A 14,159-nucleotide genomic window follows, 5' to 3' on the forward strand; every position below is an offset into this window, starting at 1 on the left:
CAAGGTGTTGCAGGGTTGCATTTCTCTCCGGAGGCTCTCAGGGAGAATCCATTTCCTTTTCCCAGTTTGTAGAGACTGCCACATCCCTTTGCTCCTGACCCCCTTCCTCCATCTTCAAAACCAGGGACATTGCCTCTTTCTGTGCCTTTCTTCCATAATGAGATCTTCCTCTGATTGATGTGCTTCTGCCTCCCTCTCCATGAGAATTCTATAGTCAACTGCTCCTTCTGATTTTGAACTTTCTGCCCCTTATACTTTTAAGGAAACTTGTGATTACATCTAATATAATCTCATCTGCAGGTCCTTAATTAATCACATCTGCCAAGTCCCTTTTGCCGTGTACAGTAACATATTCACAGGTTCTGGGGATTAGGACCTGGACATTTTTCAGGAGCCATCACTCTGTCTCCAACAGTGGCTGAGTGCCAAGGATGAGCATCATGAGCAAGCCAGGTAGATGCAGTAGTGCCCCCCTGACTTAGCCCCCAAAAGACACACGACATCACTTTCCCCGAATTGCTACTTACCATGGTGGTCGTAATGCTCACACAGCTTCAAGAGGAGGGAAAATAGACTCCATCTCCTGATGTTGGAGTTCAAGGTTCTGGAAGAGGAGTTTGGAATAGAAATACCACTCTGACCATTTTTGTAAAATACAACCTTCCACAAACAGTGTAATAGATGAAAACACCATCTCTTGTATCCAGATGCCTGTGGTAAAATCCTGCCTCTTCTCCTTCGTGGCAATAGCTGTGTGTCCTTGAGAAAATCAGCCTTGCCAATGTCAAATTTCTTCATCTCTAAAATAAGCATAACAGTTGTACAACCCCAAAGAATAGCGGTAGGGATGGAATACGATAACCTATATAGAATATCTAGCATGGTGCCTGGTTCATAGTAAGACCTCAATAACCAGTTACTAACAACCAGTTATATGGAGTTAAGCTGGTTACTCAACCACTTTGCAAGTTAGTTTCTTCATATGTAAACAGTGATGAGGGTGCTTACTTCATAGGATTGTTGTGAAAATTAAGGGAGTTTAGGTATTGCTGATAGGTAGTAGGCATTCAAGAAATATTACACACAAATAATCATAATTAAATACACTTAGAATTATATATATAATTGTATATATAATTATGATAATTAAATATGATGGATTATAACTAATCACTCCCCCAACGAAGCAATATCACACTACAAAAAAAAAAAGACATGGAATTACAACTATGAGATCATATGTGCAGAGCTATGAAGAACCTCAAAATTATTAGTTACACTTAAGTTTTTAATTAGGTTTTTCAAATATGTACCACAATGAAAATGATCAACCACAACAGTATTGTGAGTGTGTGCAGTGATTCATCATAAATGACACTGGGGTCTGCTGGAGATGGTTTGAACAGCAATACTGAGAAAGAAATGGAGTCCTAAGGAAGGAGGAACGGCGGGCACTGGGAGGCTTTGATGAGCTCTAATCCAGTCCAGGCTGGAAAGGACTCAGAGAGCCATATCTGTGCGAGCTCACTGAAGCCAGCCAAGACTGCTTGGAGCAATGCCTTAATCACACTCTGATTAGAATGGCACTGCCTAGAAACAGACTCCAAATTAAGTCATTTTTGTCTTCAGCAAGTTCTCCTAGAGTACTGCTGTGTATGATGTTGATAAGTGCATGAAATAAAAGCTATACTGTTTTTAAAATTTCTAAAATGCCTTGTCTTTCTTGTCTTACTGAGGTAGAAAATTCTTTTTAAAAAATAAGAGTGTATGTTGGGGCGCCTGGGTGGCTCAGTCAGTTAAGCGTTTGTCTTCTGCTCAGGCCCCAATCCCAGGGTCCTGGGATCGAGCCCCTCATTGGGCTTCCTGCTCAGCAGGAAGTCTGCTTCTCTTTCTCCCTCTGCCATCTCTGCCCCCCCGCCCCCCCCCCCCCACGCCCAGCTTGTGCTCTCTGGCTCTCTCTATCTCTCTGTCAAATAAATAATAAAATCTTAAAAAAAAAAAAAAAGATTGTATATGTTGGATAAGAGTTGGTGAAGGCACACAGCTCCTCCAAGACTCTCCAGGATCACGACACTGTGATGTCACGAGCAAATTCACTTTCCATCAGGGTCAGTTTCATAGACATATGACAAAGTGCAGTCACACATGATCTTGGGCTCAGAGGACCAGAGGCTTCTTGCTCTACAGTCACTGTTTTGGAATTATTAATAATGTTAATCTTTGAATTTGTGCTTTGTAAGTGAAGTGTGATGGGACAATAAAGCATGAGGAGGTGGGGCTTGAAGCCTCAGCTAATATGTGGTGAAGCCTCCCATTCCCTACCCTCTGGGCCTTGAGCCCATCATGCTTCCCACCTCCTGCCCTGCTCCCACTGCCACCCTCAACCAAGGGCAGGGTCAGGTCAGTAAGGGAAGGCCCACATTCTGCATTGCCCTCCACCCCTGGTGGGGTCTGGGCATGAACATGGAGAGGTTGGGGGTTGCATATGCCTGTACCCCACGGTATCTCAGGGCAGGGTATCGTGGTTGCTGTCCTAACCCAGGATTACCAGCTTTACAGGGCATTTAACGGGTGGCTTTTTTGCACTGGGTCTGGGGGTGTTGGGAGGGAGGAGGGTGGCAGGGGAGGAAAGCTTTTATCCACTCGCGATCAAGGTTCCTAGCATGCCCCCCATGGAGGTTGGAATCCCTCAGGGTCACCTGTCCCTGTGGCTTGGGTGGTCAGCGTACAAAAGGGAGATTGACAGGTTGGACTAGTGGCTCAGGCTGAGCCCTCAGATGCCTTTGAGGGTCTGTACTGACACTGTGTGTATCACCTGCCTGAGTCAGTGCAACATTAAAAAGTTAATGAAAATCATCAAAAGGTCAAGAAAGAGGTCTTTATATTTTAGTACTTTAGCAACACATTTTTCCTTATTTTAAACAAGGAGCCCCCAAATTTCATTTTGCATTGGGTCTTGCAAATTATTTATCCAGCCCTGCTAAATAATCTTACTAGATTGTTGAAGTTTCTTTATTTCTTTCAACTCTAAGCAGTTGGTGGAAGAGAAGGAAAATTCAGTGCAGGGGCCTGCTATCTGTACCACAGAGGAGGCGATTTCACTAGTCTGAATGTAACAGTTCCTAAAGCAAAAAAAATATGGCTTCAATACTGATCTCCAAAAGCTCTCTCAAAATAGTCTTTTCAATGGATGCTGGCGGGCAGTCTTCAATTAAATTTCCATTCTGACTCATTTCTGTGGTTGGCTCTTGGCACGTTTTTAACTGAAAGCAGACCTGTAATTGGTTAAAACTGCATAATGATTTTATGGATTTTTAAGAGTGCTGCTTACTTTTGACAGTTTCATTTTTTTTCTTTGTCATAGCTTGTATTTCTCTTGTTACAGCAGTGAAAATGGGATAGCCCATCTCCTATGTAGGTGAAGCAGTTACGTTTGAAGGACTCCAAAAAGTAACCCAGGGTCTGCCCCCAAATATTTTACTATTCCTCCACGAAGGACTTGACTCGTATGGGGGAATTGTTCCTTGTTAGCATAAGCAGCCTCTTCCTTTGGGCTTGAAAGGACAGAGTGCCTCACAAGCTGACTTGCTACAGGATTTCATATCGCAAACTACAATCCAGCTGGGTAACAGTTAAATGCCCCCAAAAGGACTTTTGTCCTAGATGCATTTCTTTTCTGCTTGATATTAGATTCTCACAAGTCAATAAACATCATAGGATGTTAAATAACATTCCTTCCACATGGATTTGGGGTTCTTAAAAAACTCTTAGCAAGGCTTGCTTATTAAAGTACCTACATTCTTTTTCTTCTTCATTTCTTCGCTTGTGTTAGCCACATGCTTCAGTGAAGGAGTTACAAAGGAGTCATACATGTGAACTAAAAGTGCTGGCTACCCTTTTATTATACTGCAAATTTTATTTTCAATACCTAGTTGGTGGTTATAGTGAAAATGTTAGCACGTGGCAGAATGCGGAGGGAGGTAAACTGGCAGGATTTGCTAATAGATGAAACCTGAGGGGTAGGAAAACAGCAGACATAAGGAACACTCCTAGGTGTAAGGCCTCATCAGCTGAGTTGATGGTGGTGCCATTTACTCAGGTGGAGAAAACTGGTAGAGGAACTAGTTTGGCCTAGGAGTAAGTCAAGGTTCTTTTTTGGACTTGATGAGGTGACTATTAATATTTCCACTATCTAAGTGGAGAAGTCAAGGGTGCAGTTAGGAACAAAAGTCTGGATCAAAGTGGAAATGTCACGTTGAATACATAAAGGTGGGAGCTAATAGCCGTTTTTTTTTTTTTTTTTTTTTTTTAAAGATTTTATTTATTTATTTGACAGAGAGAGACATAGCGAGAGCAGGAACACAAGCCGGGGGAGTGGGAGAGGGAGAAGCAGGCTTCCCGCAGAGCAGGGAGCTCGATGCGGGACTCGATCCCAGGACCCTGGGATCATGACCTGAGCCGAAGGCAGACGCTTAACGACTGAGCCACCCAGGCGCCCCAGCCGTTTGGTTTTATGTAAAGTCAGGAGAGCTGAGGAGATCACCTGGGGACAGAGTGCTTTAGGAAAAAAAAAAAACATGGGTCTGGGCCTGTGCCCTGAGGCATCTCAACACTCACAGAAGAGCCAGCAAAGCTGACTGTGAGGCGTTCTTAGAGAAGTTACATGGAAACAGAGAGTGAGGGATCACCTAAGTCAATAGAACATGTGTCTGAGTATGATCGACTGTGTCAAATCTGAAGAGGATTCAAGAAAGAAGAGGGAAGAAAAGGAACTATGGTTATCAAAGCCTATGGCAGTCAGTTCTGACCCTAACAAGAAACATTGTAGTGGAATGGTAGAAAAGAAACTTAATTGGAAAGGTTGAGAAAAAAGAATACACGTAATACTTTCAAAAACTTTTCTGTACAGGAAACAAAAAAGTTAGTGCTAACTGGAGTTCAAGTCAAGTTGCTTTCGTCCATCATTCATGTTATGAATAAAGGTAGTGTTCTCCCCCAAATGCATATGTTGAAACCCTAACCTCCAGCGTTACCGGATTTGGAGAAAGGACCTTTAAGGAGGTAATTAAGGTTAAATGAAGACATAAGGCTGGGGTCCTAGTCCTAAAGGACTGGTATGTTTTTAAGAAAGGAAAGAGACAGTAGAGATCTCTCTTTCCACACTTATACAGCAGAAAGGCCAAGTGAGGACACAGAGAGAAGGTGGCTGTCCACAAGCCAGGAAGAGAGGTCTCACTAGAAATCAACACTGATTGCACCTTGATCTTGTACTTCCAGCCTCCAGAGCTGTGAGAAAACAAATGTCTGTTGTTTATGCCACTCAGTGTGTGGGATCTTATTATAACAGCCCAAGCTAATACAGTGACTTATAGAGTGTACCTACAAAGTCTTGTGCAAATTAAAAAAAAAAAAAGAAAACTAAGGTTTTCATATTAGCAAAATATTTCTCTGTTGATCTTGATCTCCATTCTATATACTTTTCTAGTTTCAACCAACTCATCCATTAGATCACCCTCTATTTCAGCAAATGTAGCAATATTTAACCATTTGTTCAGGACAAGAACTTCAGAGCCATCCTTGATTTCTCCCTTTCTCTTACCACATCAAGTCCATGTAAATAATCACATCAGTTCTGCTTTCAAAATGTATCCCAAATCTGACCATTTCTCTTCTCCTTCACTTCTGCCCCCTTATTTTAGCTGCTGTTACCCATCTGCTGTAAAAGTCTCCTGAGTGGTCACCATATTCCACATATGTTCCACGTATAATAACCCCGATATCCCATCTACAATATGAACCAAGTCTTGCCTTCCCTCTGCCCTCAACATTCAAATGGTGTTCTTTCTCACAGAACAAAATCTAAAGTTCCTACCATAATCACAAGGCTGCCATGATCCACCCCCTTGGCTACCTTTCTGTATCACATAACTATTTCTAGATAACAAACAACCTGAAAACTCAGTGGCTTAAAACAGTACTGATTATCCCTTAAGTGTCTGTAGCTTGGCTACTAGTTGGCTGATCCTGGCTGGACTCAACTGGGATTCCTTGCCTGGGTGGCTCTGCTCCTAGAGGGACCAGAAGGTTAGCCTGAGCTCTTGTCATAGCATTGGCAGATGTGAGCGAGAGAGCAGAAACAGACAAGGTCTCAACCCTTAGACTCAGAACTGGCATATTGTCACTTCCACTTTATTCTAATGACCAAAGCAAGTCATATGGCTAAATGCAAAGTCAAGGCTAGAAAATGTACCACTCCCCTTAAGAGGAGACCTACAATATCACATGGCAAAGAATGCGTATACAGACAGGAATAAATGACTGTGACCAGCAATGAAGTCTATTATATATTCTGATCCATTTTCTTGTATTTCTTCCCTTTTTTTTTAAAGATTTTATTTATTTATTTATTTGAGAGCGAGAATGAGGGAGAGAGAGCATTAGAGGGGGGAGGGTCAGAGGGAGAAGCAGACTCCCTGCTGAGCAGGGAGTCTGATGTGGGACTTGATCCCAGGACTCCAGGATCATGACCTGAGCCGAAGGTAGTCGTTTAACCAACTGAGCCACCCAGGTGCTCCTATTTCTTCCTTTTGTTCACTTGACTTCAAGGCTCACACTTGTCAATCAAGTTACCATCTCAAGGACTTTGGACTTGTGTTTCCTCCTGCTTAGGATATTCTTTCTCTAGATTACTACATGACTTTTATTCATTCATTCAGTTCTCTGCTAAAATATCATATTCTCAAAGAGTCCCATGACTGGGGGTTAACAAACTATGGCCCACAGACCAATTTGTGCCCACTGCTTATTTTTGTAAATAAAGTTTTATTGAAACACAGCCATGCCCATTCATTTATTTATTATCTGTGACTGCTTACATATGACAACGGTAAAATTGAGTAGTTTTGTCAGACACTATGCCAGAAACTTTAAAATATTTACTATCTGGCTCTTTCCAGAACAAATTTGCTCACCCCTACTCTATCCCAGGGTCTGTCTTTATTTTTCTTCTTGATCCTCTTTTGACATTACACTGTATTTATTTATCTATTTATGACTGAGCTCCTTCGTTAGAATCTAAGTTTCTCTAGGGAAGGGTTTTGTCATAATTTACAGCAGTGTTGCTAGCCCTAGAAATGTGCCAGGTACTCAGAATTATATTCTAATCTCCTGTAAATCTTTGCCTAAATGGCACTTTCCCAGTAAGGTCTCCCCTGACAACTACGGCACTTCTAGGCCCTCTTCTCTGCCTTATGTATTTTCTTTATTTTATAGAACTTGTTGCCTTATTACATAATACCTAACTTTCTTCATAACTTTATCATTACTGTCTGACTCCAACATGAGAATGTAAACTGCACAGGGGCAGAATCTTTTTTTTTTTTTTTAAGATTTTATTTATTTATTTGACAGACAGAGAGAGAGAGACAGGAGAGAGGGAACACAAGTAGGGGGAGTGGGAGAGGGAGAAGCAGGTTTCCCGCAGAGCAGGGAGCCCGATGCGGGGCTCGATCCCAGGACCCTGGGATCATGACCTGAGCCAAAGGCAGACGATTAACGACTGAGCCACCCAGGCGCCACAACAGAGGCAGAATCTTTATCTGAAATGTTTATTTGGTACAGTTCCTGGCATATAAGAAGAGCTCAATAAATATTTGTTGAACGATGGAGCAAATAAAAATAATTTCTTAGGAATAGAATTAAAATTGTTTAATTTCAGAGAATAAAATAAATAATGGGAGGTAATAATTTTATTCAGTATTTAGGGGACTCCTTGAGAAAAGTCTTTACATGAGACTCAAAGCCTCCAACCCCCCATGCACTGAGGTTTTTTGTTTTTGTTTTTTTTGTTTTTATAGAACAGATGAACCTAATAGCTTATGGATCAGGAATGTCTAGGTTATTACGACATTTCTGAAAGGCATGCTGCCGATTAACATCAAGGGAGAATGGAAAACATTAGCAAATACTTTACTGATGACCCCCCTATTTAGAAGTCCTGCTTACTAGCTCTCTTCAATATGCATATTTCAATAAAGAGGAAGGAACTTCCCTTTGCACTCCACGTAAGGTAAAAGGAAATTCTAATTGGATTTCACTCAAACGTTATGTTGCCAGGGTAATAATAACAAAAAGTGGGATGTCGGAATACTCCTCTGCCCTCACTAGAAAGTTAGAAGTTTCATGAGAGTAGTTGTCTTGCATCCTCTATTGTCTCACTTCTCATTCTGAGCAAAGCTAACTGTGGAGTCAGGACCATTCAGAAAATGAAGATTATTACTTTCAGGAGGCTGGAAGCCATTCAGGTAATACCCGGATGTATCCAGGTGAGTTGGGTGGAGGGATGGTCCTCATTCATTTGTGAAGTCTGCAGCAGGGGATTTTCTAGGAGCAGCTGCTCGGAGTCCGGATACCTACTGGGTTCTGCCCATTTCCCAAAGATGAGAGGAAGAGGAAGATATATAAAGGCTCGGGTCACACAGTCTAGTGGACAAATAGCCATTGGGTGAGGAATTTGCTGAGAGTAATTTTATCATTACATGTATTAGCGCATGCAGCCAGGGCCCTGCCATATCCCCTTGCACTTAACACTGAGAGGCGCCTCAACCCGACTTCTAACTGCCAGTATTTGATCTTTGCCTGAGCAACCTGCTTGTCCACCAGCACAGACCAGAAGTCCAGGGGAATTAATCCCCAGGAGCAGCCCTTAAACAATGACTGGCAGTAGCTGGTGCCTAAATCCCCCAGCTCCCTCACCCTCCAGTGAGTGAAGGCTGGACTGTGTGTTTTACGTGGAACCCCAGAGTTTTCCTAGTGAGATCGAGCAACAGTCACCTGCTACGGTGACAGGTTTGGTAATGCGACTTTTATTGGCTGTCTTCACTTTCTATCTTACTTCCCCTACATCTACCCACACTGGTGTTTTCTTCCACGTCCTCAATAAACTACTTGTCCTCAAGTTATTGTGTCAAGGTCTGCTTTTAGGAAAACCCAAACTCAGAAACATGCTATCCAGTTCATACTTACTTTAATTCCCTAGCCTAACTTAAATGTGTGTGATGATTTTATTTTTGTTTCAGGTGTGAGAGAAAACATGCTCAACCTTGAAAAGCCTACCCACTTCTTAGTAGATGGAACCCTTTGGGAACATTTAGTATTAACCTCTCTAGTAATAGTAACTTTCTTATTCTTGGTTATAAATGGACATGTTATTGCAACCTAAAAGTATTAACAAAATATCCATGGGTATATTAACATTTTTTAGATCTGATAGTTCTTTTATAAAACTCAAGCCCTTTATTTTATACCTGAAAACTCATTAGGTGGTATAAGGTTTAGGCATTGATTTAGCTGAGATCCCACTGCTAATTGGCTTCACAGCTGAAACCACAAGTTAAATCCAGATATTACTTAAAATTAATATTATTTAATGTCTAGTAAGTGCTCTATTTTCATCCTGTATTCTAGGCTTTCCCAGTTGTACCTGTTTTGACTATTTAGTAAAGTATATTCCTGGATGGTTTGGGAGAGGGAAGTCTATCTTGATTTCTTTGGTCTCTATTCTCCTTCCTACAAACAGGAGGGTGCTACCTCCTTAACACAGAACAGCCTTCTTTTTGTGATTCCTGTGTTTACCTGAATACCCAGAGTTATTCCATTCAAGAAAGAGGAGATATCCTTACCTTCTCTCCGTGCCAATTTCTGCAGCCACCAGCTGTGGAAACAGCCATTCTCATGTTGTAGCAGAACTAATGATCTGCCCCCTGGGATTCGTACAGACTCCTCTTGCCACCCTGGATAAGTGCATGTGGCTGGTGTGCTTGTATATTCCTGTGCTCCCCCTGCATCAGACTCAGTTTCTGCACTTCTGCACAGACACTCAAGCCTACCTGTCCCAGGGGCATTGAGCCTGTGGCATCTCTCCCCCATCAGTATGGGTGTGCCCTTGGCTGCCATCAGGAAGCCCAAGCAGCTGCTGCTGTGGCCTCGTCTTGTCACACCCCATGTTGCCTTAGCCTCCTGCAGGGGATGGTTTTGGGCTTCGTTCAGCAAAGCTCCATCATCGTCCTGTCTGTCTCCTCAGGAGCCTCAGGCTGTACTACAGGCTGACCTAACTGAGCTCAGCTTCCTGAGTTCCAGCTTCCCAGAGGACCGGTTAACACAGTCCAAAAGTATCACTATCACAGGTTTTGAATTAAAAGAGGTTTTCTGGTTGACAGTGCTCTGAACAAGGACATACAGCACAAGCATTTTGCCCCCATTCTAGAGACTGGGCATCAAAATAGAGAAAGCTTAATTTGACTTTCCTAGAATTACTTACTGTACCAGGAAGAGCTGTGAAAAACACAAAAGCCCATCTCTTGATTTCATCTTATCTTGACTTTTTTACTGCCCTGTGTCCCTTTTTGTTTGCTTTCCCCCTGGGTTTATCTGTAGGGAGATGTATAATGGTTCATTTCTTCCTAAAGAAGAATTCATCCAGGGTAGTAGATGCTGCATACATCTACGAGGCTCTTAAGTATTTCATGCATTATGTGGTCCAAATGGCTACATTAGGAAAAAAAAATCCCAATTAGTGAGATTTAAATGTGGAATTTCTTTGAATTGCAATTCTCCTTTCATATGTTACAACATCCTGATCAATGGCACCAAAAAGCAAAAGGTTTCTCTTATTGCTATATATTTTTATTTCCCTCCAAATATCAATGCCACATCAACTGTTAATCTGAAAAACCTCATTTAATGTCAGCTTGCTCACAGTTATGAAAATTCAGGTAATGTATTCCTGTTACTAATTGTATTTGAGAAAGTGTTATTAATTTCATATATCAAGTTCGTAGTGGCCATCTGTTCCCTCCGAACTGCTGCGTCTCCCTCCATCTGCCCTGTTTTTCTTCTGCTAATCGGGTGGCAAGGGCTCAGATGATCGGGAAGTTTCTCTCTGACTTTTGATTTGTCACTCATCATCAAGCCAGCTGTGCATTTGTAACAGACTCCTCCGACGGGTGGTGGTGAATTTAAATCTGTCTGGTTTTCTTTTTTTTTTTAAATAAAACTTTTTTGTCAAAAAATGTTTAAAGGAAGCCAGATTGTATTTTCTACACTGTAAAATGTGCTTTGCTGCCACTAATTTGGCTGCATCTGCACTCTCATGAATATAGATGAAGGTGCATGGCCAGGATATTATTAGGGACTGCGGCGAGCAGGGAAGAATTTTAAATGCGGCAAGATACCATAGTTTAGATTTCTGAGAACATTAGGACAAACTCTCATGAAACTGCTGACATTTGCTAGCTTTAAGTTCAAGATGAGTTTTTGAATCTTAACCGCAAAGATTCTTCTTTGAATATTTTTGCTTGCGTGTGGTTGGATGGGGAAAAGAGATTATGGGAAGGATTCTAGGAGAACATGATTAAATCAAAAAGGGTTTCAGTTCAAATTTCTTCACCCTGTCTTCAGTAAATCATGGACTAGAGTCAGTGCACAAATGACGTGTTTGAGTCCATCTCCTAGGTGAGCAAGCTGGGCAGGACATTAGCTAACATCAAGGGTTTCAAGTAACTCAGACACCCGGTGGGCTAAGATATGAAGCCTACAAACCTAGGGACTGAAGGTGAACCTAGGATACCAACTATTTATTGTTTCTGATTGTTTGTTGTATACTTTAGGGCTAACAACAGGCTATACATAATAAATGTTTACAGAAATGTCATTCATCTCCCCTGATAAGCATTTTTCCCTAAGTCCAATAGATGACAGCAACAATCAGATGTTAATGATGATTAAACAAGTTTTTTTTGCCTTCAAAATGATTCAGTATAACTAGATATGAGAAAATATTCAACTCATGTTCAGCAAACATGCATTGATAGTGCTCTTTTAGGAACAGAGAAGAAATAAAAATAATGGGACAATATCTGTCCTCAAGAAACTTACTATCTATTAACTATTAGTGTGAGAAGGTACTCTATTACAGTTCCGGTTGTAGCGATTAAATAGTGAAGCAACAACTCTTGGATAAAAACATGCACAAATCTGCATAAGAATAAATATTTTGAATTGCATTAGCTCTAAAAAAAGCAAAGATTTCCAATATCTATTACATGTCTAATCAGTTCATATTTTTTACATTAAAAAGTGAAACTTTTCTTGAGTTCCCCCCTTCATAATCATAGCCCTTCAACATCTTGCTTTATAAATAAATAAATAAATAAATTAATTAATTAATTAATTAATTAATTAAGGAAACTGTTCAAAATGGTTAAACAAACAAACAAAGAAAAACCCCAACTTGGAATTCACATTTCAAAGTACAAAAAGTCTATGCCACAATACCTGTTATTGGTTAATTGTGTCCCCTAAAAAGATCTGTTTGAAGGCCTAATCCCCATACCTGTGAATGCAATCTTACTTAAAATAGAATAGTTTCACTTTATCCATGGGGACACATTACATCCCCCCCGTGGATGCCTGAAGACACAGATAGTATGGAACATTAGATATACTGTTTTTTCCTGTACACAGATACGTACGATAAATTTAATTTATAAAATTAGGCATAGGAAGAGATTAACAACAATCACTAATAATAAAATAGAATAATTATAACAATGCACTGTAATAAAAGTTATGTGAATGTCATCTCTCTCTCTCAAAATATGTTATTCTCCTGCACTCATTCTTTGTCTTGTGATGATGTCAGATGATAAAATACCCATTGATGAGATGAGGGAGGTGAATGATGTAGGGACCTCGACATAGTGTTAGGCTACTCTTGACCTTCTGACACTTCTTCAGAAGGATGCTAAAATGATCTGCTTTCAAATTTCAGTTGACCAACTGAAACTGTGAAAAGTGAAACCATGGACAATGGCTACTGTAGGGTCTTTGCAGATGTAATCCAGTTAAAAGGAAGGTCATACTGGATTAGGGTGGGCCTTAATCCAATATATCTGGTATCCTTAGAAGAAGAGAAGAGCCACAGAGGAGACTTACAGAAAGAACATTATGTGACAATGGAGTCATAGATTAGATGATATTTCTACAAGCCAAGGAACACCGGGATTGCAAATAACCACTAGAAGCTAAGAAAGAGGCTGAGGATTCTGCCCTCTTGAAACTTGCAGAGTCTTAGCCCCCAAAAGTGTAAGAGAATAAATTTCTGTTGTTGTAAGCCCCCAAGTTTGTGGTAATTTGTTACTGCAGCCCAAGGAAACTAATACATCATAACACAGTTTAAGAAATAAAAACAAAAAGTTTGACCAATATATATCTTTTCTAATTCCCAAAATTTGTGTTTAGTTTTAACATAGGGCATGAAAGTTCTCATGTTTCTTAGCATCATGAAGGAGAACATCCAAACGATATCTTAAAGTTTTTTGAAAATGTTTTCTTTCTTAAAAATTGTGCTGTTAGAAAAATAAAATAATTGTATAACTGTTAAGTATTTTCAAGCTACCATAATTAGTGACTTGTGAAGAATGGCAGAGGAAATACAAGATGTAAATTATTTCTAGGAGCAAAGAGAAGCTAATGTTTTATATTATCATAACTTCTTTGACCAGATTGTTGGGAAAATCATTTTCTTATTTTTCCCCCAGGGATATTACTCGGGATACCGCTACCAAACCAGAATCTAGTTCCAGTTCCATTTTTCACCTGTCTTTTGATATCCTGTATGAAAAACTTCTTTGCATCACCGCTTCTCTACGAAAAAATTGCAGATACCAATAGATACCACCTCAAGATTATTTGGAGAGTTTCCAGACCTGTCTAGATCATTCAGAATAAAAATTTTAAAATGAACTGAAGTGTCTTCCTTGTCTCTTATTGATTAAACCAAAAATGCCCCAGAGACCCATGATAACCCCTTCCATTCACTATCACCTAGATCTAGATCCCTTCCAACTCAACCAGATTTTGCAATTGACATTAGTCTTCCACAGTTCTAAACAGCTGTGTTTGAGCTGTCCTAAATGTTGCCCTTTCTCTACAACCTTGCTAATCAAAGAGTGGTCCTGGGGCCAATAGCTCTCAGCCTCACCCGGAAGCTTGTTAGAAATGCAAACTCTCAGGCCCCTGAATCAGCAATAGCAATTCTAATAGGTTCTCTACTGAGTCACACGTACATTCAAGTTTGAGAAGCACTGCTACACATTATT

The sequence above is a fragment of the Mirounga angustirostris genome, unplaced genomic scaffold (assembly GCF_029215605.1).
Source record: "Mirounga angustirostris isolate CCGP_5_RB_7025 unplaced genomic scaffold, mMirAng1.0.hap1 SCAF_4, whole genome shotgun sequence".
NCBI lineage: Eukaryota > Metazoa > Chordata > Mammalia > Carnivora > Phocidae > Mirounga > Mirounga angustirostris.